Genomic DNA, 24,852 nt, shown 5'->3' on the forward strand with positions numbered 1-24,852 from the left:
AATCCGAAGCAAATAGTTTTATTGGAATTAGTGGTAAAGGTACTGTGTACCTAAAACAAATCAGGATTCTACCCATTTTGTTTAAAGAAAAATTAGCTTAAATTGCCTAGCACCTTTAGTTTTACTGACAGTTGCTGGTAATTAATCCAAGGGTGGTTTTGTAGATCAAACGTTTTGTGAAATGCTGCTTTATGCAGAGGCGGTTGAAACAGGTCAAATTGCTTCACTTAGTTGTTTTCATCGTGTATTCCAGCGACTACTACATATTGACAGACTTAATTGCAATTGCTTCAAAAGCTAGAGGCTACTTATTTTGCCAAAGACTTTTCATATAAACATGACATTAATAATGTGTATTTTAATTAAGTCGCAGATAGCTTTTTAGCAGGCTGTTTGCTGAGACTTGACAAGAAGAAAACAATAGTAGTTGAGCTGAGGGAAGCAGAATTTGTGAGAAGAATGAAGTGTTTACCACTGTGTTTTATTTAACGCAAATAACACACAAAGAACAGTTCAGACTTTGATAATAGCAGTGTGTAAATGAAACATGTGGATTAAGTCTTCCAAAAAGACTTACTGACTTGATTCTCAATTCCTCTGGGCTGCTGAATACAATGAGTGACAGATCTCAGAGCCTTCCTGGGGAGGATTTCTTCATGTGTCTAAAGTGGTTCTTCAGTCCTTCTTAAAACAAAAGCTAGTGACTGTCCTATCTTCCTGTGAAGCACTGAGCAGTTGTAGTCATCTTGATGTAATATTTCATTTCCTAATTACACCCAGCTTGTGATTTCTCATAGTGAATAAGCCATGTGTTAGTACCAGCTCAATGCTGCCCCGTCTACCACAAAAGGATGGCTCTGCTGGATTATTTTCTCTGTAGTAAAGCACAGGAGATATTTGTAATGCTGTAGATCGCTCTGCTCCCTTTGTGGCAGACTGCATTTCTGGGTTTTGGCCTTCCAAGTGAATTCTAAGTTGATTATCTGCGTTGGAAACGTTTTAAGGAGACATATGGACCTTTCTGATCTAAAAATCTATTGCAAGATTGTCAGTTTGCAGTTCATCTCCCCAGGGACATGTGGTTGTTTTAGCACACAGTGTGAAGGCTTAATGAATGGTTCCAGAACTAATCACTCTTCACTTCAGATAGAGGGGAAAAAAAGTGCCACCTAAACACCTTCGTTACTTTGCAGTATCCTTCAGGCTGTGGATTGGTGTTCTGCCAGGGTCTGAAGCTCCTGCACTTAAGCGTTTCTCCTTCAAATCGTGACCTACTCGGTCTGATCAGGTTCCTTGATCTTAGACACTCTCTGTTGAAAAGGCAAGAGAAAATAAATATCCTCTGCACTTAGAAATCATTGCGCTTAAATCTATAAAGCTCTTGTTATCCTGTTTTGGGATTTGAACATTACAAAATATGTAATGCTGTCCGCTCATGGCCTTTTGTATTCGAGGTGATTGTGAAAGTGGGTTGTGGTGGTGGTGTTCTGTTGCTGGCTGTTGTTTTTTCCTTCCTTATAAATTTATGGGAAATAAAGATAAACCGGGGGGGAAGAGTGGTGAGGAAGGGTGTAAGTGATTTTTTTTCATGATGATGTAAAAAAAAAAAAACTGTTAAGAAAGAATGGTTGGACTTGGATGTCTGTGTTTTTTTAACATGACAATCTGCTAAGAACAGATTTAAGTAATAAAGAGTAAGTTTTTAGCTAAATGCATGCAGGGATTTCTGTGTTAATTAAGTTTCTTCTTTCTTTCAGTAGTAGTTATGTGTAGCTGTGTACATTATGAAAGTTTAGCCACAAAAAAGGAAAAACAGACTGAAGACAGAAGTTGATGTGCTGCATTTTTTTTTTTTTCCCTCTGGTCGAATGGCTCTATTTCATACTGTGATCTGGTGAAATCAATAACACTCGTTGATAGAATAACATCTTCTCAATGGCTTTGGTAAAGGTCTAGCTAATAAAATGCAGAAGATAAACTTAAAATTTTTATTTTTATTTTAAATATAAAGGGTAATTTGTTTCCATCTGAAGATAATATTATCTATCCTTCAAGGCTGAGTGGATATAATTGCCCATCATGTAAATCTCTTGACAAATAGTGCCCTTAGGCAGCATGACACTAATAATTGTTCAATTACAGACTTTTAAGTTTTCAAATGGCCAGAGTCATTATTATGCACCTCGTTAATAGAAATAAAGGCATAGTTTCAACACATAGGAAAAACATTATTCTTGAGCAGATGAGTTCATCTTTACAATTAAGGTCTTTTTTAATTACCTGTAATGTTTTTAATAGCCGTGATTGGATCCCTTTAATACAATTGCACTGTTTTCTGAAAAAGTAATTATATATTAGGACATTCAAATATCAAATAATAAATTAACGCTATATTTACCTTTTTGAGTAATTGCTTTCATTTTACCTACATACCTTCAATGTGTTTTAAAAGTTTCAAGGAGATGAAATTTATTCTGTAAGCAAATATAAGCATTCCAAAGAAGAATGTTGGTTGCTTTTCAGTATACTTGTTTTATTTAGAAATTCTCCATTTTATTCTATTTTTACCTATATCACTCGAGATTTGATGCAAGATTTGATTTTTGAATGGTACTGTGTGGAGCTAGGAGTTTGAACTACTATATCTTCATTGGGTCCCTTTCAGTTAAGGATATTCTATGATATTTAGTCAAGCTTTGGTGGCTATAGCTGTCGTAGAGTTCATGCATCTTTAGGAGGATATCTTCTTTCTAGCTTTGAATGCATTAGAAATGAAACAAGAATATTGGGTGATAGCTAGTGAGGCCATGCTTATATTCCTGGTCTAGAAGGCTTCCAAAAGAGAATGTCTGCAGAACAACCTGGCTAGCATTAGTAACACAGGACCTTATTCCTGCTTTTGAAAGCATTATATAGCAGGCTAAGGGTTAAAAATGGGGCTGCTCAGAGAAGGAAATGCTGTATTAAGTACTGTGTATGGCATTAGAGTTGCTTAAAAAGATTTGAGATCTACTTTAAAACAAGATGATATTTCTCTGTAATTTACAAACCTTTTCAAAATCGATAGAGCCATCCCAACTTCATCTAACTTTAAAATTTCTGCATTTCTGACATATTTTCAAAATTATTTCCTAACTTTGATAATAATTCGCATTGATTGCGTGCACTTGATCGGAGTCAAAGCAATAAAATGCAGACTCCAGTGCTGCTACAGTCAGCACATGCAGTAGTTATAGCTCATCTGGTCTTTTTGCTGGTAAGACACATTTTGCTTTTGAAATAAGAATTTTCTGAGCTGTCTTGAACTTTCAGAATTCCTTAGACTTTGAAACAGACTGAGGAGCTCCGAAGGAGCAAAATTAGCTGAGAAGCTAAGAAAGGTGTTTGATAGATGTGTTTATTTCACAGCACTGTGCAGAAGCTTTTGTACAAATGTGCTTGCCTGTTTAGCTTTTGGAAGGAAGTAGCACGCAACTCTGCTTTTCTTATATGTAAAAGGTAGTTCTACCTCTCCCGGTTGTACAATGTGAACCTAAAGCTTGGCTGCTTCTATTCCTCTCAAGCCCAATTGATATTTACAGTAACTTTCATGTAAATACTTGATTATGAATATGACTACATTTCAGAGGTTTCTGTTACTCTTTCTAGTCTTTTTCCTGTGTACAGCATGATGAAAGTCAGTAACTGAGTACATATAGGGCACGGCTGTCCTATGGCACAGCTCCCCTGTTGGTGGCCTTTCTGCTTTGCATATCCTAGCCAGAGTTGTACTGATGTCCATGTTGCTCACTTTTGGTCTGCTCCTTGATAAATTCTTCAGTGAACTTGCTGATTAAGCTGAATGCTTTGTCTTTGATGTATATGTTATTATGAGAAACATGTACATTGGTGTGCATCTGCTGTGCCTGAGAATCACTACTGCATGGCACTCGTGTTCCTCAGGAGATCTAAGCCTGAATGCCCACGCAGAAACTGTTACCACTACAAAAGACATGTTGTCCTTTCATGCCACTTGATCCTGTTTGTCAGTCACTTGTGCCCTGAGGATGTTTTTGTACATAGCAGTGCAGGAACTGACTTCATGGTAGCTTCCCCTAGCCAACAATTATTACATTACAGGAATAAGTGTGCTGTGTGAGTTTTCTAGGGGAAAAAGAGGTATAAGAACAGAGTTTTAAATGTACATTCTGAAATAATTAAGATACTGGACTAATTATGCAGTTTTGCTTTTAAAACTGGGAAACTTGAAACTGAAGGAGTGAAATTTTAGCCACTTACTCTGTAATCAGCCCAGATTAAAAAGAACAAAAGAAGGTAAATACAGCTGTTCTGTGAACTGCTGGCTTGAAAAACCAATGAGAAGCATCAGTACAGCTGGTGGAAGAGTTGTGAGAATATTAAAAGGAACTAAGTATGTTTACACAGCCTGAAAAACGTATGGATAGTATTGGAATGTAGTATTGTATGGCATGTAGCTGTCCCTTTAGTTACTTTTTGCAGTCTACTAGTGTGCCTACAAATATCACCGTTCTGTGCTTACTGCAACTCGAACTCTATTGGTTCCAGGAATTGTCTCTAAACACTGCTATTATTTCCATCTGAAGCAAGCTATTTAACGTATGCTGATAATGGTTAGAATTTAAATTCATGGGATCCGTAATTGTCGTATTTATATCTTGTGTTAATTATAAACCTTTAAATTCACTTCAAAATCTGATTGTATTCTGCTGCCCACTGATCCTCAGGACTTGCCTGAAGGCAAGTTTGCAGGACATCTAAACTAAGTGGTTGCAATCAAAAGCATGCTTGTTTTGGAAACAGAAGCACTGCTGGGTCATCGCATCTCAGTTCTGTGTTAGAACTGTTACTCGTGCCACCGAACCTCAGGGAGGAGTGAATGAACAAAGGCTGCCTGACCCTTGCTATCTTGAACGTGATGGGAGCTTAAAGAAGTGCAGGCCTTCAGAGAGTTTTATAGATAGAAGGAGCAGCTAGTGCTGGCTGGATAATTGTTTCTGTGGCTGTACTAGAATGCCATCGTTCTCCCTTTCCTATTTATTCAGTCTTGGTTAATGACGCTGTGTGCATGTATACATAAGGATGCTCTGGTAGTCTCAGTTGAGCTGCCATCAAGCAGTATCGTGTTCTGGCAAGAAGCGATTTACTTGCAATCCTCAAAGCTGGATAATCTCCAAAGCCTACTGCATTAAGGTCTGAATTCATGTGTCTTTTTGTGCTGTTTCAGAAGTAATAGAAGGGCAAGTCCCTAAATTACCAAGTTTAGGGCTTGAATAATGGTGAAGCTGGGAAATGGCCCTGAGTAAATACAGATATATAATGCAGGGGAGAAGTGGTCTATTCAATCTCTTCTATTGCCATACGTGGCTATTTTATACTCTTCGGTCAATCCCTCAGGATTTTTAAAGTATATGTCATATCTACAGATGTATCACTTATTGTCCTTCCTACAGTTCCTTCTAACGCATCCCTCTGAGTCAGAGAATTTTGTTTAAAAAACATGAAAATTTCATGATACAATGGTAACCTCTTGTTTGAACAGATAGTGCTGCTTCATTCTCAAACGTGTTGCTCTTTGAAAAGTCTCAGCATTTCCTTCTCTCTGGCACAGTGTTTTTACAGAGCTGTTAATATTGCCCTTGAAGGTTCCTTTTAATTCCTGTATGCCGTTGAGTTGCTTTATGTCACGTGTGTCATTTGTAGATGAGTTTCTTCAAAAAACCTGCTGTTACACATGCACTTGCTGCAGACCTCTTTTAGTATTGTGTATATATCTATATATATTAACAGTGTATGACAACCTGTTTTGTCGATTTCAAGACTGCTGAGAATGTTTTCCTTCACAATACTTGTTGTCTTTCATATGGAACTATGCGCAAGCAAAAGAAGCAAAGTTGAACCTTAGATTATAGCAGTGTGACATTGGGGTTCACGTAAAGTGGTGTTCTGCGTGGCAGCTTTCCCATTCACAGGATGTATATATTCTAAAGTCAGAATGCAGAGTATGAAGATAGATAAAGAATTAGTTTATAAAATAGTGGGATCTGAGTACTTAAGCATACAGAATTACTATGGGTTTAACTGCAGAGAGAATTAAATATGCACTTGGAGAAGTCACTTGTTAGCTCCATTCCTAACCTGCATGAATGGCCTAAGCAGTGGAATCCAAATGCAAAGCAGCAAATCTGCTGATTATTCCAAACTTCAGGGTGTAATGAATGCAGAGTTTACCAAAGGTGAGATGCAAAAGAACCACGAATTGCTTTTTAATTAGGCAGGCTTGTGGGTTTTCAGAATAGTACTGTTAGTTAATGAGAAGTAATAGACTGTGCAAAAATAATAAACAGATACTTCAAGAACAGCCCAAGCAAACTGGAAGGGGTTTGCAAGACAGGGGAAACCTGTTTCCTAGTTAGGAACATCTGATGACTTGCTGGGAGTCTGCTCTTGTTTTTAGAACACGTATTTGTTTTAAGCGTATGATGTATTTCAGTTCAGTAGCAAATTTTGAGCTGCATTTTCAAGTAACTTAGACTTCTAATCTTTAATTTCTAAATCTTTCTAAAAATCCTTTTACATCCCTAGAGGATTTTCTGCACACCACAGTGTTGCATGGCACAGAGATATCCCGGTCAGATGAGCAGTGCTCTTTTTAACCTGATTCATGCTGCTTTACGGTGCTGCGCTGCCATGGCTGCGCTGTATGCTTGCCGTAGCCTTGCGCTTAGTGCTACTGTGCCTACCTGCCCAGACCTGCCAAGGGATGCTGGGGCCTACTTGAAGATATAAAGTAGATTTTAATCTGAATTCCAAAGGTATTTTTGAGTATCTCACCTTTGAAAGAGCTGGCCCAAAACTAAAGATTTGGCAGTCATTATTTAAAAAATGTAGGAAATAATAGTTCATATAGTCAACTGAGATAGGAATCATGGAATGGCTTGGGTTGGAAGGGGCCCCAAGGATCATCAAGTTCCAACCCCCCTGCCAAGGGAAGGGCCACCAACCTTCAGATCTGGTACTACAGCAGGTTGTGCAGGGCCCTATCCAACCTGATTTTGTACATCTCTGTGGACACGGCACCCAGAGCCTCTGTGGGCAGCCTGTGCCAGCACCGCACCACTCTCTGTGGTGAACTTCCCCCTCACATCCAATCTAAACCTTCTGGCCTTGAGCTTAAACCATTCTCCCTTGTCCTGTCTCTGCCTACCCTTGGAAAAAGTTGATTCCTCAAATCATTTAGCTTTCATTTCTGCTGTAATGATTTTTAAACATGTATTTTTTTAAAAAACCTTGGACAGAAGTTGATTCTTTTGACCCCAAATCCGTATTTGTTAGTTTGAAAAAACACTTTTTTCATTCTCAAGTAAGATTGTGAGAAATATTAAATTGTAGCAAACGGGAAATTGGTGTCTGTAACACTTTGGCATTTTCTTGCATGCAAACAACCTGTTTGTTATACAAAATAAGAGTGCTGGAACAGTATTTGCATGATTGAGTGTTAAGTTTGACCTGGGTTTTTTTTTTTTTTTTTGTATTTTTTTGTTTGTTTGGGTTTTTTTTACTTTTAGTATTTGAGACAGCAGGAAGGAAATCCTGTTGTGGAGATGACCTCCTCATCTCTTGTTTAGCAAAAGAAAGGACCGTCTTTATCCTCAGTATCATGCTGATCTGGTGGATGGATGCACCTTGTAGAAGACATGAATCCTGTGGGTTTTTCTTTTCAGTGATGTCTGTTCAAATGGTGTCTGTCTAATCTAGGGATGTTTCCTTGGCAGAAGGGTAATGTGTTCAGGCAGGTAGTAAGGAAGGTTGGAATGAAAGAGGATTCAAAGGTACAGGGAGAATTTTTAACACTGCGTCTGGTTTTAATCTCTAAGAGTAAATAGTTGTGTTTTGTTTTGTGTTTATTTTATCTGAATGAATTAGAATGATGATAGGTTTGCTGATGTGCTTTTTTTTTTAATATTCATGGGATGATAGATATCAATCAAAAACAGTTTTCTTCTTCTGTTGAGACTTCAAACATTTGATGTTTTCAATTTAACCTCACCAAGGAATTTGTTAAATCAAATTAAAGGAATAAGGTTTTATTTTGATATGATTTCAAATATCTGATGAAGATCTTTTTTTAAAAAGTGAAAATCATCTTAGAAATCATTGGACCAGAACTTTGGTTGACATGACTGCTCAGTGAACATGGTGTGGTATACGTACGTGAGATGGTCAGCTGATTTTTTTTTTTTGTAATATTTTAATTCCATGTTTCATTTTTATCACGTAATTGATTTTAAAGATATATTCAATATTATTACTAGCTGCGAAGGCACTCCTACAAATTTAAATACAAGTTCTGTGCTACTGCATGAATGTGTGGTAGCTGTGACTGTGAGCAGCAGTTAATAATTACATGTATTCATGCTGTTGTGCTGCAATCCATTGCCTTCTGCACTGAGCAGCATCTGCAGTGAGGAGCAGCATGAAGCTGTGTGAATGAGGTGGGGCACGTGGCCAGCTGCTGCGAGCTGAGGGCAAAGGGTGCTGACTTGTGGTCACCGTGTCACTGAGAAACTAGAAACCACAGACTGAGACTTTCTCCAAGTAATTAGTGCTAGGATGGAGCACTAGGCAAATCCTCATCATCTGCTTTAGGGGAAAATTAGCAGCTGCATTTGAATGGCCTTCCTGGCTGCTTTAAACTAGCACAGTTATCCTGCAATGCATGCTTTGTTCTGCATGCATTCATTATTTCTCCAGCAGATTGACGGTAATGGTAATAATTAAAAGTTCTTAAACTGCCTCAAAAATACTTGGGAAGGTTTGTCCATGTGTAAATTGAAGCAATTTGCAATTTCTTCATTATCTACTATTTATGATTATTTGACTTGCATCAGCTAAGAATATATAAATATATATACGCTGAAAGCCAGCAATCCTTTATTTCTTTTCCTTTGTTTTCAGTTCACCTTCTATGACTCCTAACTTTATAAATGGCCTAATTCTCTTGGTGTTAGCAGCTCTTTTTACATGCTTCTGGAGTGCTTTTATATATACTGTGTGCTATTTTCATGATTCATGTTTGTGTATATTGATGGGAAAATTGGACTTTAAGATAGTTTAAAAAAAAAAAATTAATGATGAATATCCTTACTCCTGTCTGAATTACTTTCATTCATATGAATATAGTAATAGCTGCCTGAAGATCAGGTAGACACAGTATTCTTGACAAGTCAAATAGGTATATACTAACAAGTAGGTCAGGAAGCATTTGCCCTGTGTATGATATTTGGCAGAACTGACTGACTGCTGGCTCCTTGTTCTGAAAAGTGAACTTAATGAGATTAAAGATGTTAGGCTTTGAACTTAGGTGCAGAAAGCATGTTGATATTTGAAATATTTTTACATCATTGTTTTAAAAATAAAGGGGAGGAAAATGTGTCTGTTTACAACATGTTGGCTATTTACTGCATGTACTGCCAAAATTCTGCTAGTTAAATAGCTCATGATCAGGTTGGAACTCAGAAAAGGAACATGGAGAATATTGGTTAATATAATGTTAAATGTCTTCTCAGTAAAAACAATGCAGGTGTTACTTTATACTCTGTGTTGAATGACACGCAAACAACGTGGTTTCATATACTTAGTGCTCGTTTGGTTTTTGATGAATAAGTTTAAAAGGGATTCCCTTGTCAGAGAAGACCTTCCAAACCAGCTTTCTCAAATGTATATTTTCATTCCTTCATATCTTCCAATTGCATGCTTGCTTATCTGATAATACATTTAGGAAATCTCATTCTGTTGGTTAGCAATGCGTTCACATTGCATGGGTATTAATAGCAGCGCAAAGCCGTCTGCATCGTTATAGGAGCTTTAATCTTGGGAGCATCCTTAGTAACTTAAGTTTTAACATTGACTCCACAAGTGTCTTATCAGAACATTTGAACTTCAAATTTCTTTATTACCTCAGCTACAAACACTTCAGGCTTGAAAGTTAACGTTCTACACTATCAATTACTTTAATTACTCCATTAAAAAAACATTCTATTGCTTTATTAAAAGTTGGACTGTTCCCAATTTCGTATATGCTGATGTTGTAGAAATGACAGCACTTTGAGCTAGGTCCCACAAGTTTCATACATAAGTGCACAAAATTACATACACACACCACAAAATTAATTCTAAACCCTGTAGAAGCAGCAGTATGGGGAACTGTTTAAGAGTTGGGGTTTTTTTTAATGTCTGAATTGGGCAAATTGCTCATGATTTTAAGAGCTGATGGATAGTAGAATAAATGGTTTGTAGCTAGTTCAAGGTATGTTTAAAGTTAATGGTAAGATAGGGATTTGTATTGAGAAAGCAAAGTTCAAGCAGGTGAGTTTATTCTTGGATTTTAGAAGACTTACAAGCATAGAAGTACACTGTGAATCGAGATCCTGAACCTGTGCTTCCCAAATTACCTTTAATTCTAGATTTAACCATAGTCCAGTGGATATATGTCTGCTTAAATCTAAGCATAAACCATATGTCCTGTCTTGCACCAGCATTCATTCTAGTTTGAATTGCCTTTCAGGATCCAGTGATAAATGTTTGTCCTCTATACTAAATTCACAGAATCATAGAATCATAGGGGTTGGAAAGGACCTCAAGAGATCATGGAGTCCAACCCCCTGCCAAAGCAGGTTCCCTACACCAGGTCGCACAGGTAGGCGTCCAGGCGGGTCTTGAATATCTCCAGAGAAGGAGACTCCACAATCCCCCTGGGCAGCCTGTGCAGTGCTCCCTCACCCTCACCGTAAAGAAGTTCTTGCACAAACCTATTTCAAACTCCACCATAAGCATTTTTCAGCCTTCTTAACCAGTAGTTTTTTTTAGTGATGCTGTACTGTTTATGTTTGTCTTGCAGCCTTGCAAGTTCAAGGCATGCTGTATCTTTCCCAAGCCCTAGATCGAAGCTTAGTCCTAAGAAAACCTTGTGCCATCCTTTCAATAGGATGAACAGGTAATTGCTGTTCTGGACCACCACTTAGGACAGACAGGATGAAGTCCAAAATACTGATGGAAAACTTAAAACTCATGGCTAAGTAAGAACTCCTAAGGTTAAGTAAATCTCAGGATTCTTGTTCAGATTTTCAGCATTAGCACTCGTAGTATATGTAAACTGGTCTTACAGCTCTTGACATTAGAGGTGAGTATGCCCTTGTCACTTGGTGTTACAGTGAAAGGCTGCTCAAGATTCAGGATGGAAAAAGAGAAAGAACTAGGGTAACAATGAAAGACCTTGGGCTTAAGATCAGCACTGCTGCCAGAGGTCACTAGTGTTTGTAAACGAGTTCCATTGACCAGAAGGGATCTCTGGGCTCAGGGCTTTGATTTACAGGGCACAAGTTTTATCACTGCATCCTGTAGGGTTCACCTGCCTGGAATGATGCGTTGTGGCTGAAATCCACTGCCTTGCTGCAAATGTAAAGTAAGAATTTGGGAGTTAGGGGCTAGGATTTGGGCCAAAGAGCCAAATGTCATGGGGTTTAGCTCAAGTCCCGTGTAAGCCTCAGGTATGTGTCTCATGGTTTTGTCAAGGATTGCTGAGCCTGTCCAGAAAGTTCTGTAGACTGAGGGAGGAACAAGTACTGTTAGCCTGCGACTTATTCTTTAGTATCAGATGCCTTGATACTGTACTAGTGCCAAGGCCATGGGATATTGTGGATCCTGAATTGATTATAAAATGCCAAGTTTTTGTCTGGGATTCTGGATGAGAGCAGGAAGGAAGAGTGAGAGTAAATCTCAGGCTTACTTGGTAGCTCAGAAAGGCTTACTGGTTTTCAGTGTGGGAGAGTATTGTTAACAGTAAAGGGTTATGGTAAGTTCTGGGTAACTGGTTTTCTGGGCTTGCCTGAGGGGAAGGATTTTGTATGGTTAGGGCCAAAGCTGAAAGCTTAGTTCTGAGTCTTACAGGTTTTATGTAGTTGAGAGGAAAGGTAAATGGATTGGTCTTAGATCTATTAGAAGCTCCTGGTTTCATTTAGAATGAAACCAGTTCTAACATTAGAATTTGAAATTCAAGGGCAGGACAAATAAATATAGTATTACATATCTCTGAGGTTCAGCAGATTTGGGTGAGGATCCGTGTGAAGAGGCAGAGATTATGTAACAATGTAGATGGAAAAGGCCATTCTCTTGCCTGACAGAGGAGACTCCAACTCTTAGGTTTACGTATGTACATGAAGTTAAAGGTATGAACTGCTGCACTTTCAATCCAGGCTTCCAACTGGGATCTCTAGTATTAATAATTTCTGCTAGAGACAGAGATAGCCAGTACGCTAACTTCTACAGAGGAACAAGACAAAAAGCATGAACACACATCCCAGTGAGTTCTGAGTTGCTATGCACTGGAGTCTGCACTGCAGTCTTTAATTTAAATAGGAGACTAGTAATGTTAATATAGAAGTGAGAATGGAAGAAAGATGAGTTGCACTGATTATTGGGTAAAGTGGCAGTGTCTTTACAGCTTCAAATGGAAAGTCACGATAAACTGCATTTATCTTTTATCTATTTCATGTCCTTTTTTATCTGGCAGTGTTCTTGATATACCCATTATGCACATTTGACACGAACTGAGGTAGCTGTGCTCTTTCACAGCAGAGTGCTACTTGACCAGCTGTAACAGTGTGGCTGGCTGAAATACTCATGTGCAAGTGGAAACAAAACAGGATAATGTTTCAGTGGTTGAATCAAGTTTCATTGTGTAATTCCAAACATGTAAAAACACCTTTTCCTTCTGCCAAGATGAGGATTATTCAAAGAAATCCCTTTCAAATGCTGTTTCATAAACCAGCCTTCCTTCAATACTGCTTACTAGTCAAACTGAGATGTTTTGAACAATTGATGTGCCTTTTTTCTGTGCAGTGTTTAAGATGAGATCTTAATCTAAGCCACAAGATCTCTCACAGTGTTCAATTTTGGAAATTCACCAGTCTTCCTATTGTTTGTGTTATGTTCAGTGTCCTAATATTTGCATATTGATGGTACTCAATTGCACAGATTACTGTAAAATATTGCACCTGGAAACACTACCTCATAGTCATCATAGTAAAGGGAAGTTTTTGAGGTAGCAAACACCTGTAAGTAAAGGACCCCTGTGAGGAGTCCTTGGGTTACTACAAAGGAGGGAGTTTCAAAGTTTCTAATTGATTGCCAAAATCAATGTTTGTAATTTTAATTAATGCTTAAGGCTGTGTGTAAGCACACATCTTTTCTGCGTGCCCTCAGATAGCTTTTGTATTCCAGTTCAGGCTTATTCATTTTAAGTTTACTTATCTATTAAGAATATAATTAAATTAAGAATTCATCTACTTCCCAACCAGCGTACAGCGATAATACCTGTGATGTGTATTTTACTACTTACAGAAATTCTTCTAACTGTATATGGTGAAATAAACTGCAATGATAATATTCTGTCATTGTTTGCACTGGCAAATACTTTGTGATAACTGACAAAATATGTTATAATAAAGAAAACATTGGTCACTCTGTCTTAATACAATAATCTCTAGAGGAACTGTGTAGTTACCCTACAGTTTCCAGGAGTCTATAATAATAATAGTAATAATGATAATATAAGTTGAATATGTTCTTTAGAAAAGGATTTAATCCTAAGCTTGCATCTCTGCAGAAGACTGTGAAGAATCCTATACCTGCTTAACAGCACATATTTATAGCTTGTTTTAAATCAGAGCCTTTATGTTGCTCTGTTGAAGGTGCTGGAAGTACATCTGCACTAAGCACATGGCTGTGTAAGAGAAGAGGCTGACAATCTAATATGAGGTAGTGGCAGCTTTTCCCCAGAGTTGTGAAGCTCAGCACTTCTGGAAAAATTATGCTGTGATTTAGGAGCTAAATGTTAGTGTGGTCTGCAGGTCGCGTTATCAATGCGGGAAGAATATTCAAGAAAGCATGAACTCTATGTAATTGGCTAATAACTGCTGGCATATTCAGCTGTGAATCATACTCAGCTGAGGGAAACTGACTGTAAAAGATATCAAACAGATGTAAAGTAATTTTTAAAATTCTAGAGGAGTAGCATTAATCCCAAAACAGCGTAGTGAGGATTCCCGTATGACTACTTTGCATATAGCTCATCAAGTGAAAGCTGTAACTCCTTGTAAAATGATAGTTTGTTCAGCTTCATATATGATTTTTCTTTCAGCTGTGTCCAACAAGCTATTACTAAATTCATTTAACTTGTAATGATTTGTGCAAGGGAGTGGGAATGATTTTCCAATCAGTTGGGGAAAAAAGTTTTTAAAAGCTATAGTGTGTTGAAATGATAAAATATGTTTTATTCAACCCCTGATATCCATCCTCAGCAGATGCAGCCTTTCTGTGATTGCACTGCCTATATTCTGCCACTGGAAGCAACATCCAGAGACTTCTGTATAAAACAAAAGCAGTTCTTTTACAGAAGAAAAAAAAACAAACAACAACATATCTAAAACTATATATATATATATATCTTACTGATACTTATTTTCAATAGGTACAAACAGAACCTGGTAGTTTGCTTGCTACAAATACTGAGTGGTGACTTCTGTCACGCAGTGCCATGTCCTGCTTTAAAAATGATGTTCCTGTTTCCCAGCTCTATATATTGTTTGATCTTGGGCATACACCCTTCACAAGTAGGATTTTAATAAATAAAAGGTAAGATCCCATTCTTTAAAATCTCACCTTTAGTAGCTGAATGCCTTCAATTATTCATGCTTGATATAGTGAGACTGAGAGGATGAAGCAGTGAAATGGAGTTCAGGGGGCTGGGTTCCCTTTCTATCTCATCTAAAGCTCTGTAGATCAGCTTTCAGTAAGTTTCTGGACTTCTCTATTGTTAATTTTTCTCTTGCTTGGTCTTGTACTCTCACTGCCTGCTGAAGAGCAGGGAGTTGTAATTGTACAAACAGTTGTATCTTACTAAAAGGAAATGCAGGATTTCACACTTCATAGAAACCTCAGGTAAAGAAAACCTCAGCAACTCTCACCATGTTTATGAAATCAGTGGCAGTGGGCCATTTAATAGCTGTTTCATTGGCTTGATTTGATTTTTTGTTGCTTCTCACCACTTAAACATGCCTAGGTATCTGTACATGTAGTAATGTAATAATAACTTTTCTTAATATTTCTGAGGAGATATAGGATCAGTATCCCTTACTCTGTCAGTTAATGATGAGGCCATAAGGATCTCTGCTGTTCATCACCCTAGCTTGTTTTTCAATTGCATTATTCATCTTACCAACTTTTTTGTTCTTTGTACATCATACTTAGATGACCTGTAGCTTTAATTACTGCAGCTTACTTTGTTTTGAAATGCAGCAATATTGTAAGAAAAAGAACAGAACACAGACTCAACAGCTCATTTTCGGAGTAATGCTGCTGTTTAAATGCCACTCACCAGCTGCATTCAGTAAGTCTTCACCACTATAGTTAATAAACTTACAGTTTCCATCTACTGTTTAAAGCTTGCTCTGGAAAAAAAAAATAGTGACAAAGGAAAAATTCAACAAACAAACAAAGAAGACGATAAAAAGAGAATATTCTTATCTTGGATCCTGAGAGCAGGTCATACTCTGTAAAAGGCATTCCCATAAGCTAAGAATGATGCACTCAGAACCGTAGAATGGATATTGGGTTGAAAGGGACCTCAAGGATCATTGAGTTCCAACCCCCCTGCTGCAGGCAGGGGTGCCAACCACTAGATCAAATACTAGATCAGGTTGCCCAGGGCACTACCCAACCTGGCCTTGAACACTTCCAAGGATGGGGCATTCATAACCTTTCCTGGCAACCTATTCCAGCACCTCCTACTGTCAGTAAAAACTTGTCCCACATCTGTTCTAAATCTTCCCTCACTTTAAAACTTGTCCTATTGCTATCTACCCGTGTGAAAATCTGATTTCCCTCATGTTAATAAACTCCCTTTAAATATAGGAAGGCTACAGTGTTGATTTCCTCGCAGTTGTGCTGAATATTGTTAGTCTTCTTCCGGGTATTGTGCAGGGGAAGTCATACGCAAAGCACACGACCCACTTCATCCCAAGTGGTTTCCAATCAGTGGCTCTTTTTATCTTTGTGAAAACTCAAGGCATTGGTCTCTTAAGAGAGCTGCAGGGGCAGCAGACCCAAAAAGGGCTGAGGAAGTAAGAAAGCATCTCTCTTCTTCCTCATGAAAGGGTAATTGATAAACAAGTTCATCTTTCTTGTTATGCAGTAATGATAATTATTCTACAGCTAGATTTTTGCTTTTTATTTTTGATGGAGGAAAATAGAAGTCTAGAACTCCCAAATATAAACGGTTAAAAATGAATTAGATCACTTGAGTAAAAAGGATATAGAGCATGTTGATGCAGTGTCATGAAAAGGGCCTTCCTAATTTATTCTTTTGACACCTTCAATATGGATTTGCAGTTTTAGAGGATAAAATAGCATTCCCTATCCCCATTGGGTGAAATGTCTTTCACTTAATAGCCATTATGGCAGTGAGGGGAAAGAGAATAGAATAAACTAATCTTTAGGAATGTCTTTTGGCAATGTGTGCTGCGAGGACTGCTTTATTTTTGTCATAAGTTTCAGAGCATGTATTATGGCTGGGAAACTTGCACTGCAACACAGCTGAAAAATCTACAAAGCTACCTCTTGACAGTGCGAACTGGTGGTGGGCACCAATTTGTGTGCAGCAGCTTGCAAATGGTGATGATTGCCTACCTTCCCCCCAACCCTGACATCTCTTAGGTAAATTGATTAGACTGGAAGGACCCAGATGTCATTTAATCTGCTTAAACATATAATGGGTTTAAAGCTGCCTTTGCCTGCTACAGAATTTGAGGCCTTAGGAGCTTTCTTGGCAGCTGTGGTAATCTGGATAAAATTTAGGAATCTTCCTGAGTCCATCACTCAGAAGTAGACTCTGTAGCACTTGTGCTACAGCCATCCATCTGCCTAGAGCCACATTGCTGGAGGCTCACAGCACACTGTTGTGCAGACTTCTCTTTCTGCAAGCAAAGTCAGTTCTGCCCACTGCAAAGCCTTTTTTTTTTTTTTTGAGTAAAAAATGTTAGCATGTCTTAGAGTAATATTTTCAGACTATCTGTGATTTCCCAGGAAAACTTTGTTACAGAGGGATTATTTTAATTGTATTTTATTTTGCAGTTAAGGTTTAATTTATAGCTTGGAATTGGGCATGTTTTGTGTATAAAACCAGCTACAGATAAAAGTGACAGAGCGTAGTGATACAAACACTTGATGGAATGTTGCAATCAGGTGATGGGGGCCTAAATGAAGTAATTGTGCTTGATGGTTAATTGCCACCTTGACTGATCGCAGTCAGCATGGAGAGGAAACTGGTTAGGAAAGTCTCGATATAGTATCAGCATAATGACTGAACTTTAGACTTCAAACACAGTACTGATAGTAAGTAGCCTAACAGCTGCAAAAGAGAATAAGCAAGGAAGCAAGTTTGTTTATATTTCAGGCACACCTTTGAGTGGTAATGGATGGCATACCCTGTGGTTTTAGCATGAACTAGTGGTATTTGAAAGGAAACTTTTAATACGAAATGTCAACATGATCTTTGCATACTACTGCACAGTTCAGTGGAGTAGGAACAGGCATATTGCGTCCCTCTCTGTAGGAATTTGGTTGGTCTTATGTGGTTTTTATTGATCCTTAGCTGTTGCTGAGTATCTCGCGGGAGTATTGGGCTGGGTAGAGGCAGCTGTGCTGTGCATCTCCAGCTAGTTTTCAATTTTCAAACCTTGCTGAATTTGCAGTGATCCCATGTAGTTTATCATTTATCCCTACGATGTGAAAAGCTATTTTCTAGCTCTAGCAGACTGGATTTAGTACTGTGCTGGACTCATCAGTAAGGTGTAAAATTCCTGTCTATGTTGCCTTTGCCAAAAAGATGGGGAAAAAACTTTCTATGGCTGTTCTGCCTTATCAACTTTCCTAACCACTCCAGGCATTTAGGCATGGCAATATGTTGACTGTATTTATGTAAAATTTATGTAAAATGGTTCTTTTTTTTTTCTCCTATACTCTTTACTGCATTTATCAGATTATTTTTTACACCATTTTCTAGAGGCTTCCTGGTAATGTTCTGATATCAGAATGCCTTCCTAGCTTGAATAGTGCTCCTGAAATATATGAGGGTAACAGGTTTCTGTCTTCTCCGTAGATTTATACACCAGTGTGTGCCACAACTGAATACTCAGGTGCTGATGGTTAGGGTTTTTCTCTAGTAGTTGGGAAAAAACATAAAGGAATTGTTGAGTGATGCAACGGTGAGAGACTGACAAACTGGACTTCTATAAAATCTTGGGAAAATAAGTTCTGGATCATGAATACCTCTGCATTGCAATCATTGGAGAGACAAAGCAAATGGGAAACATCATGGAGTCGGTCTGCTCTTAAAGGCAAGTGGAAAAAATGATCTGTTTTAATGCTTGGAATTTTCAGATGGCTGAACACATGATGAGAGGCTTTGCCCAGGGCTCTGATTTTTGCCTCTCTGCACATTTGAGTCATCACTGAGCGTGTTAGAGCTTTGATGATGCCCAGCTATTAGTGGTTGTGTGTCAGTATCACTTTTTAAAAATGAAACAGTCTTTTACCTCTTGGTTAAAAATCTGTGAAGGAATTTTTTCAAGACAGACAGATGGTTAAGGTGCCCACGTAGATACAGTCAATATATTTTGAGTTTCCTTTGTTGATTCTGTTTGACTTTTGGTTAGAAACGTGATATTAAATGGTTGTATATAGATAGCAATTACTTTAGTTCCATTTTCATTGATTTAGTAGAAATAATTGGTGCTGGTCCACTCATTTAACAATTTCTCTATCTCTGTACAGATAACTCAGTCTTTTCTCTGATTTGTGACTTAACATTTTATCCCAATTTTGATCTTGTTAGAATCACTATTTTCATGCTATTAGAATCTGCATTAATTATTGTTTCATAATACTGGCCTTACTACTACCAGGACTTAAAGTTTAGGGAAACAGATCATTAAGGTTGCTTTTGACTGCATTTAAAGCCTGGAGTCAACAAGAATATAAAACATGTCAATAATTTTAGTATAATACATTTACCGATGGTTACAAATTGCTAAGGAGCTTCATTCGTCAATGTCTGTTGATTTCCTTGGTGGGAAGTACAGATGCACACAAATGACAAATAGTTTGAAAAAAGGAAATCCAGAACTTATGGAGTTGGCAGTTATATATGCCTCTGTTGACATGAATATCCATTGTGCATTCTGTAATCACAAAGCGTGGAAACATGACACACAAATCACTTATTTGACTCCTATATTATATTGCATCTTGCTTACCAATGGTATTATGTAATAAGATATGAATAAATACACTTCACCTTATTTCTTCTGTCATCAGGCTTGTAGTGACTTTCTGCACATCTCAAAGCTGTGCTCTGAGTGCAGAGCTTGTCTACACTTAACTTTCTGTGGATTTTCTGTGTATTTCATAAAATCAGTGTTAGGAAAAGTGTCTTTGAAATGTTGCAGAATCTTTTTTTAATGTCTGTATAGATGGACATGTAATAATGCTAACTGCCAGGAATCCATGTTCTTGGAACTTCTGTGCCACAAAGAGATAGAAAACTTCATAGATGTTGGATAATTGCCCTCATCCCCAATATATGCACAACATGAAAAATGCTCTTGCAAAACAATGCTAACTAATTCAGCAACATTATGTGCTGAAATAATAAATAAACTGTTTCAGGTATGAGTGGAATGTGCAATATTTGAATGCTAAACTGTGACCTAACACCATTTAGGAAATTGGAGAAACGTATTTTTGCTTTATTATAGTTGTGCAAGGAAGAACTATTTTTGATTTCTTTTCCTGGAGAGGCAGACAGTGCTAGTGGCTAAGCTTGGGGAGGCTGTCAGAGCTTGGCAGAAGAGCAGCTGAGCTGGGAGCCCCCAGGAAGGCTGTTGTAGCTGACTGGACTAACATTGATTATGCACCCATCTGAAGCTGACCTGGAGGTCTTGCTGCCCCATCCTACAGCCTGTGGAGCAGAATCCTATATCTTTGTGTCTCTGTTTTAACACATTTTTCTTAAGGCTTAACGATTCTCTCTGCTGTTGAGGGTGTTTTTGTTTTGTTGGAAGTGCTTCATTTATCTTATTCGACCCACTGTATGCGATCCCTCTGAATCTAGTAGATGCTGAATCTTTTAGTTTGGCTGGGAAAAGTGATCTTTGCAGAACAAAAGAGAGAAATCCATTAAAATAAAGTATTATGGATATAAATAAATCAGGAGATGTAATCACTCCAAATAACAGTGTGGAAGGCGCCATTGAATGAGCGCATCTTCAGCTGTGAGTAGCCAGCAGCAAAATTAAACTGTTGCTGTGGGAGGTAGCAGCCTGAGTGAAACAGGAGCAGTCGGAAGAGAGGGACCAGGGATATGGCTTTAAAAAAACAGTGGAGAAACAGCTGCATTGGAAATGGAAGTGGGGAGAAATGATTTTTGTCATAGGAAAAGCAGTAATCTTGGAGGAACCCTTGAATCTGCGTGGCTAGAGAGGCTCATAGGTGCTGGAGGAGCTCTGAGACCTCATGTGAGATGTAGACAGTGGTTTTCTCTTGGGAGAAAACCTTCCAGTTGTTTTAATTTGAAGCCATATGGTAGCAAAAGAATAAATGGACATCAGATTTCCCCCAATGTTAAATTCAAAAGATGTTTCAACACCTCCCAAGTCTGCTATTCTCTTTAATTCAGTGCAGTGTGCTTTGGTACAGAATAAAAGGAAAGAGATCTCCAGTGAAAGAGAGAGGGTTTGTTGCTTAAGGAAGAAATTCTGATATTGTCAGAAACCACATTCTTATACCTGTTAATACGAGTTAGGATTTTATTTTTATTTCCTGGCAAGTGTATTTTGCTTTAGTGTGACAATTAACTCTAAGTGCTTTCCACAATCAACTGATATTTGAATATTCAGAAAAAATCACACTAAATTTAAATTGTTTGTTTACTTGGAGACGGCAGGACTTCGTTCATCAATGGTTCATAGATTCATATGCATTTTTGGTGCTTTAAAAGAGCTCTGGAAGTTCCTACAAGTCTCTTTTTTTTTTTTTGCCAACAACAAAGTATATGATGATGGCTTTGGAGGGACCCTTTGTATAGACTTGATTGGAAAAAGTTGCGTCTGAAAACCGAATGTCTCGCTGATTTGCCTGGTTGCCTGGTGCGTAACAGTTGGAGCATCCAAGCACAGCTGAGCAGAGAAGCCTTCCTGCAGTAAGGTGTTGAAGTAGCTGCCGACCTCTCGTCTGCAGTGCAGCATCTCTTTCTGAGTGCATCTGTTGCTTGACCAAAGATGGGGCAGTCAGATGCTCTTTTCTGTGGTCTTTGTGAGTCATTTTGCTGTGTGGTGTAAGACCCTGCTACCTGTACTGCCGATGGTCCCGTGTTTCACTCAGCTGTGAGTCACATTTATCAGTGCTTACGAAGCTCTAAGTACAGAGAATAGCAAATTCCAGCACAAGACCAAAGCATTGAACATGTCAACTTGCCTACTACACAGGCTGCTTACAGAATGGTTTTTGTACTGCGTGGAAAGTATGAAGCAAACACCTTGTTCACCCACAGTCCTTTCACTTGCTAATAAATAAGTAAATAAAAGAATAGCAAGCACTTACAGGCTTAAACTCTACTCTGAGATATCTGATAATTCGTAGCTTTTTAATGGAGTAGTAGCTTCCTATAGACTTCTTGCTTTCTTTTCTTGCCTTTTTCTTAAAGTGCCCAGCCATTCGATGGATGTGCTATGAGCAGTTCTGCAGGGGAACGTGATAAAACACGCTGCTCCTTATATCAAAGTATACGTTGCTTTAATATTTTGGATCTGGTCTTCCTCCAAATTTCTTGATTATAATTTCTCTGGGTCATCAGAATCTTCAAATAACTGTAGTGAAAACCGTCAGCAGTGGCAAACAGAACAGCGTTGTTTAGTCCTTTTACTCAACATTTTCTTTTGGTCGTTCTGTCTTCCACAACAGCAAACCCATTGGCTGCTGAGGAGCATCTCCTGACTTTTATTGAAAAAGATGTACATCCCGTTGCTTTGTTAATGTAAACTGCTTTCACATTTTGCTTTTACTGTGCAAAAATGTGGTGCTTCTCTTGATATTTCCTAGCTGATATTTAGGTATTTATCCACATAGAAAAGATGCTAGGTGCAGCACACTTTTGGCTAAGACAAGCAACAGTAAATGCTTGGCTTTCTTGGTCATATGCAAACATTGATGGTGCTTTATACAATACCAGGACATAGGGGAGGTTTATAATTATGGAAAAACTGAGACTAACTGGAGAAATGCATGTGTGCACATCAGTGGGAACTTCAAACAGTATACGGCTTCTCTGGTAGAATTTACTGATGTTTGTGCCAAGTTTCAGATCTTCAATATTATTTTTCTATGCACATATTGTTAATTGAGTTTCCATATAGGCTTACATTTATTCAATGCTTTTCTGTCACGCTGGTGCCTAGCAGGTTGGTGTGTTGGTGTGACATGAATGCCTTCAGCTTGGTGCAGTCCTACCGCAGCTGTCGCAGCAATGTCTGTACAGAGCACACACAGCTCTCCCAAGGCTGAGTGCCCAGGAATGCCTGACCCTGCTCACTTCTGCTGCAGCAATGCTGTGGAAGGCCTAAGGGTTTCTCACGTCCCTATTTCAGGATTAGAAGAAAAGAACCTGGTTTGGTTTTGTGAAGAGAGAACTTCCAAGAGGGATTTATAGATGTTTAATTTTGTCCCTTCCCTGCTGACCCTTTAGTGGTGGAAACTGATTTAAAAACAACACAAGTGTTGTCTCTCTTCTGCTGAGCTTAATGCTGAATTATCTTTCATTGTAGCCAGGGCTGGACAGTGACTGAATGTCATCTAGATCTTATTAATATGAATATTGTCATTTGTCATCTAAGTTGTTGCTGTTTCTGTCATTTCAGTTTGTGTTAAACTGGACGTGGTGCTGCTAGCTTTCTATCCTCCATCTCACGTGCAGATTCATCAATTATATAAGTTAACATACATGAGGACTAGTTGCTGGGAAAATAAGATGCATGTCTAAAAACCATTCTTGCTGTATATGTACCTTACTGCTGGTAGTCCATGCTTTTCAGGGGAAACTATCAAATCTGTTTTGGTCCATGGAGTATGTTGTATTTCTACTTCCATTTATGAATCATAAGAGAATAAAAGCTCCATAACATCATTGCATGAACAATGAAAAACCTTTGGTCTTCCTAATTAATTGGATTATTTTGGTGTAGTTGGGAGAATGCCATCTTTCTGAAACATCATATTTAAATTTTTTACTCCTATCTTCAGAAAGCCAAAGGAAAATACTAATAACAAAAATAATCTAATGCTGCTCTTATCTAGAGTGAAGGTAAATTAGGTTCACAGAACCTGGGGATTTTATTCCACGACTGAAGTAAAGTGGAATGCCTTTTTGAATAATAGAGGGCTGAAGAGAGGAAAGAAACTGCTGAGAAAATAAATAAAAATAAAATAAATTTTAAAGAAAAATCTCTAATGTGGTTGGATTTGCATGAAGTTTGCCATATCATAAGACATTATTTTTAGAATGGAGACACCCTGACTTAGGTATAAGTTGTTGAATTATTTTTTTTTTTATCAGAACTTTATTTCTTTTTTTTCATTTGTTCTGAGTATGTGGCAGCTGAATACTAGGTGTATATTTAGTAAGGAATAAAAGCGGTGCAGTATAGAAACTGTTTTGCTGCTAGCACAGAGAGTATGCACGTGCCTTATACTGTCATGGGCTACTCTTCTGGGATTTGCATTGAGAGTGAAGGAGCTGAATCTGCTCAGTTGTTCCAAAGACAAGCTAACTCATCAACATACATAGAAGGGGAATCTAACTGATGAGGTCTTAATTAAAGAGGAGAAATTAGCTTACTAATTGCGTAGAACACAAAGAGCTTTCCTGTTGTTCATAGAACACATCTAGACCTCTTTTGGAGCATCAGGAAGCAAATTTGTGTCCAGAGGAAGTGACCCCATTCTCTGTGTAGAGGGATTAGGTTGTAATGCAAAAAGGGAAAGAGCATGGCGTCCAGCAAGGAGCCAGCTGGTCACCTGAACTATGCTGGAGCTGGCGTGGAGTTCACGAGCTGAAATAAAAACAGCACTACACAAGCAGATATGGTAACGTAGCTTTCCCAAATAATGAGCAGTGAAGGAAAACAGTCTTAAAAATGTGTGTTACAGATTTCAAGTATATTGTTGAAGGGAGTACAAAGCTGAAGAATTTTCTAGCTTATACATCGATGGGAAGTTGTATTAATGTTATGCATATATTAATGTTTTTGGACCATTTGGGGGTTATAGGTTTTGGGTTTTAGTTTTTTTCTTTTTTCTTTTTTCCATCATCATCACTTGAAAGTTTTGTGAATGTCTCTCTTGGGTAATAAGGGCTCGAAGAAATGCTGATAGCAAGGGAATCCACTGGAGAGTTCATTTCCTTTACAGAACTACCATACAATATCTATATACATTCTTCTGGGGGAAGTTGCTATCTGCTTTTTCTTTTTGTTTTTCTCCCTTATTTTTAATTCAGATGAAGAAACACTTTCCTAATTTCTGCCAGGCAAGCATGCACTGCATTTTCTGCCTGTAAAGCATTCTACTTCAGTGTCGTCAAAACCATCTTCCCATAACTTAATTAAAATTCAGCCTGATTGCTAAATCATAGGAACTTTATTGCTCCATTTTTGTAGTTTGCTA

Source organism: Cyrtonyx montezumae, unplaced genomic scaffold, assembly GCF_038088225.1.
Source record: "Cyrtonyx montezumae isolate F1298 unplaced genomic scaffold, pur_monq_1.0 scaffold_11, whole genome shotgun sequence".
Classification (NCBI taxonomy): domain Eukaryota; kingdom Metazoa; phylum Chordata; class Aves; order Galliformes; family Odontophoridae; genus Cyrtonyx; species Cyrtonyx montezumae.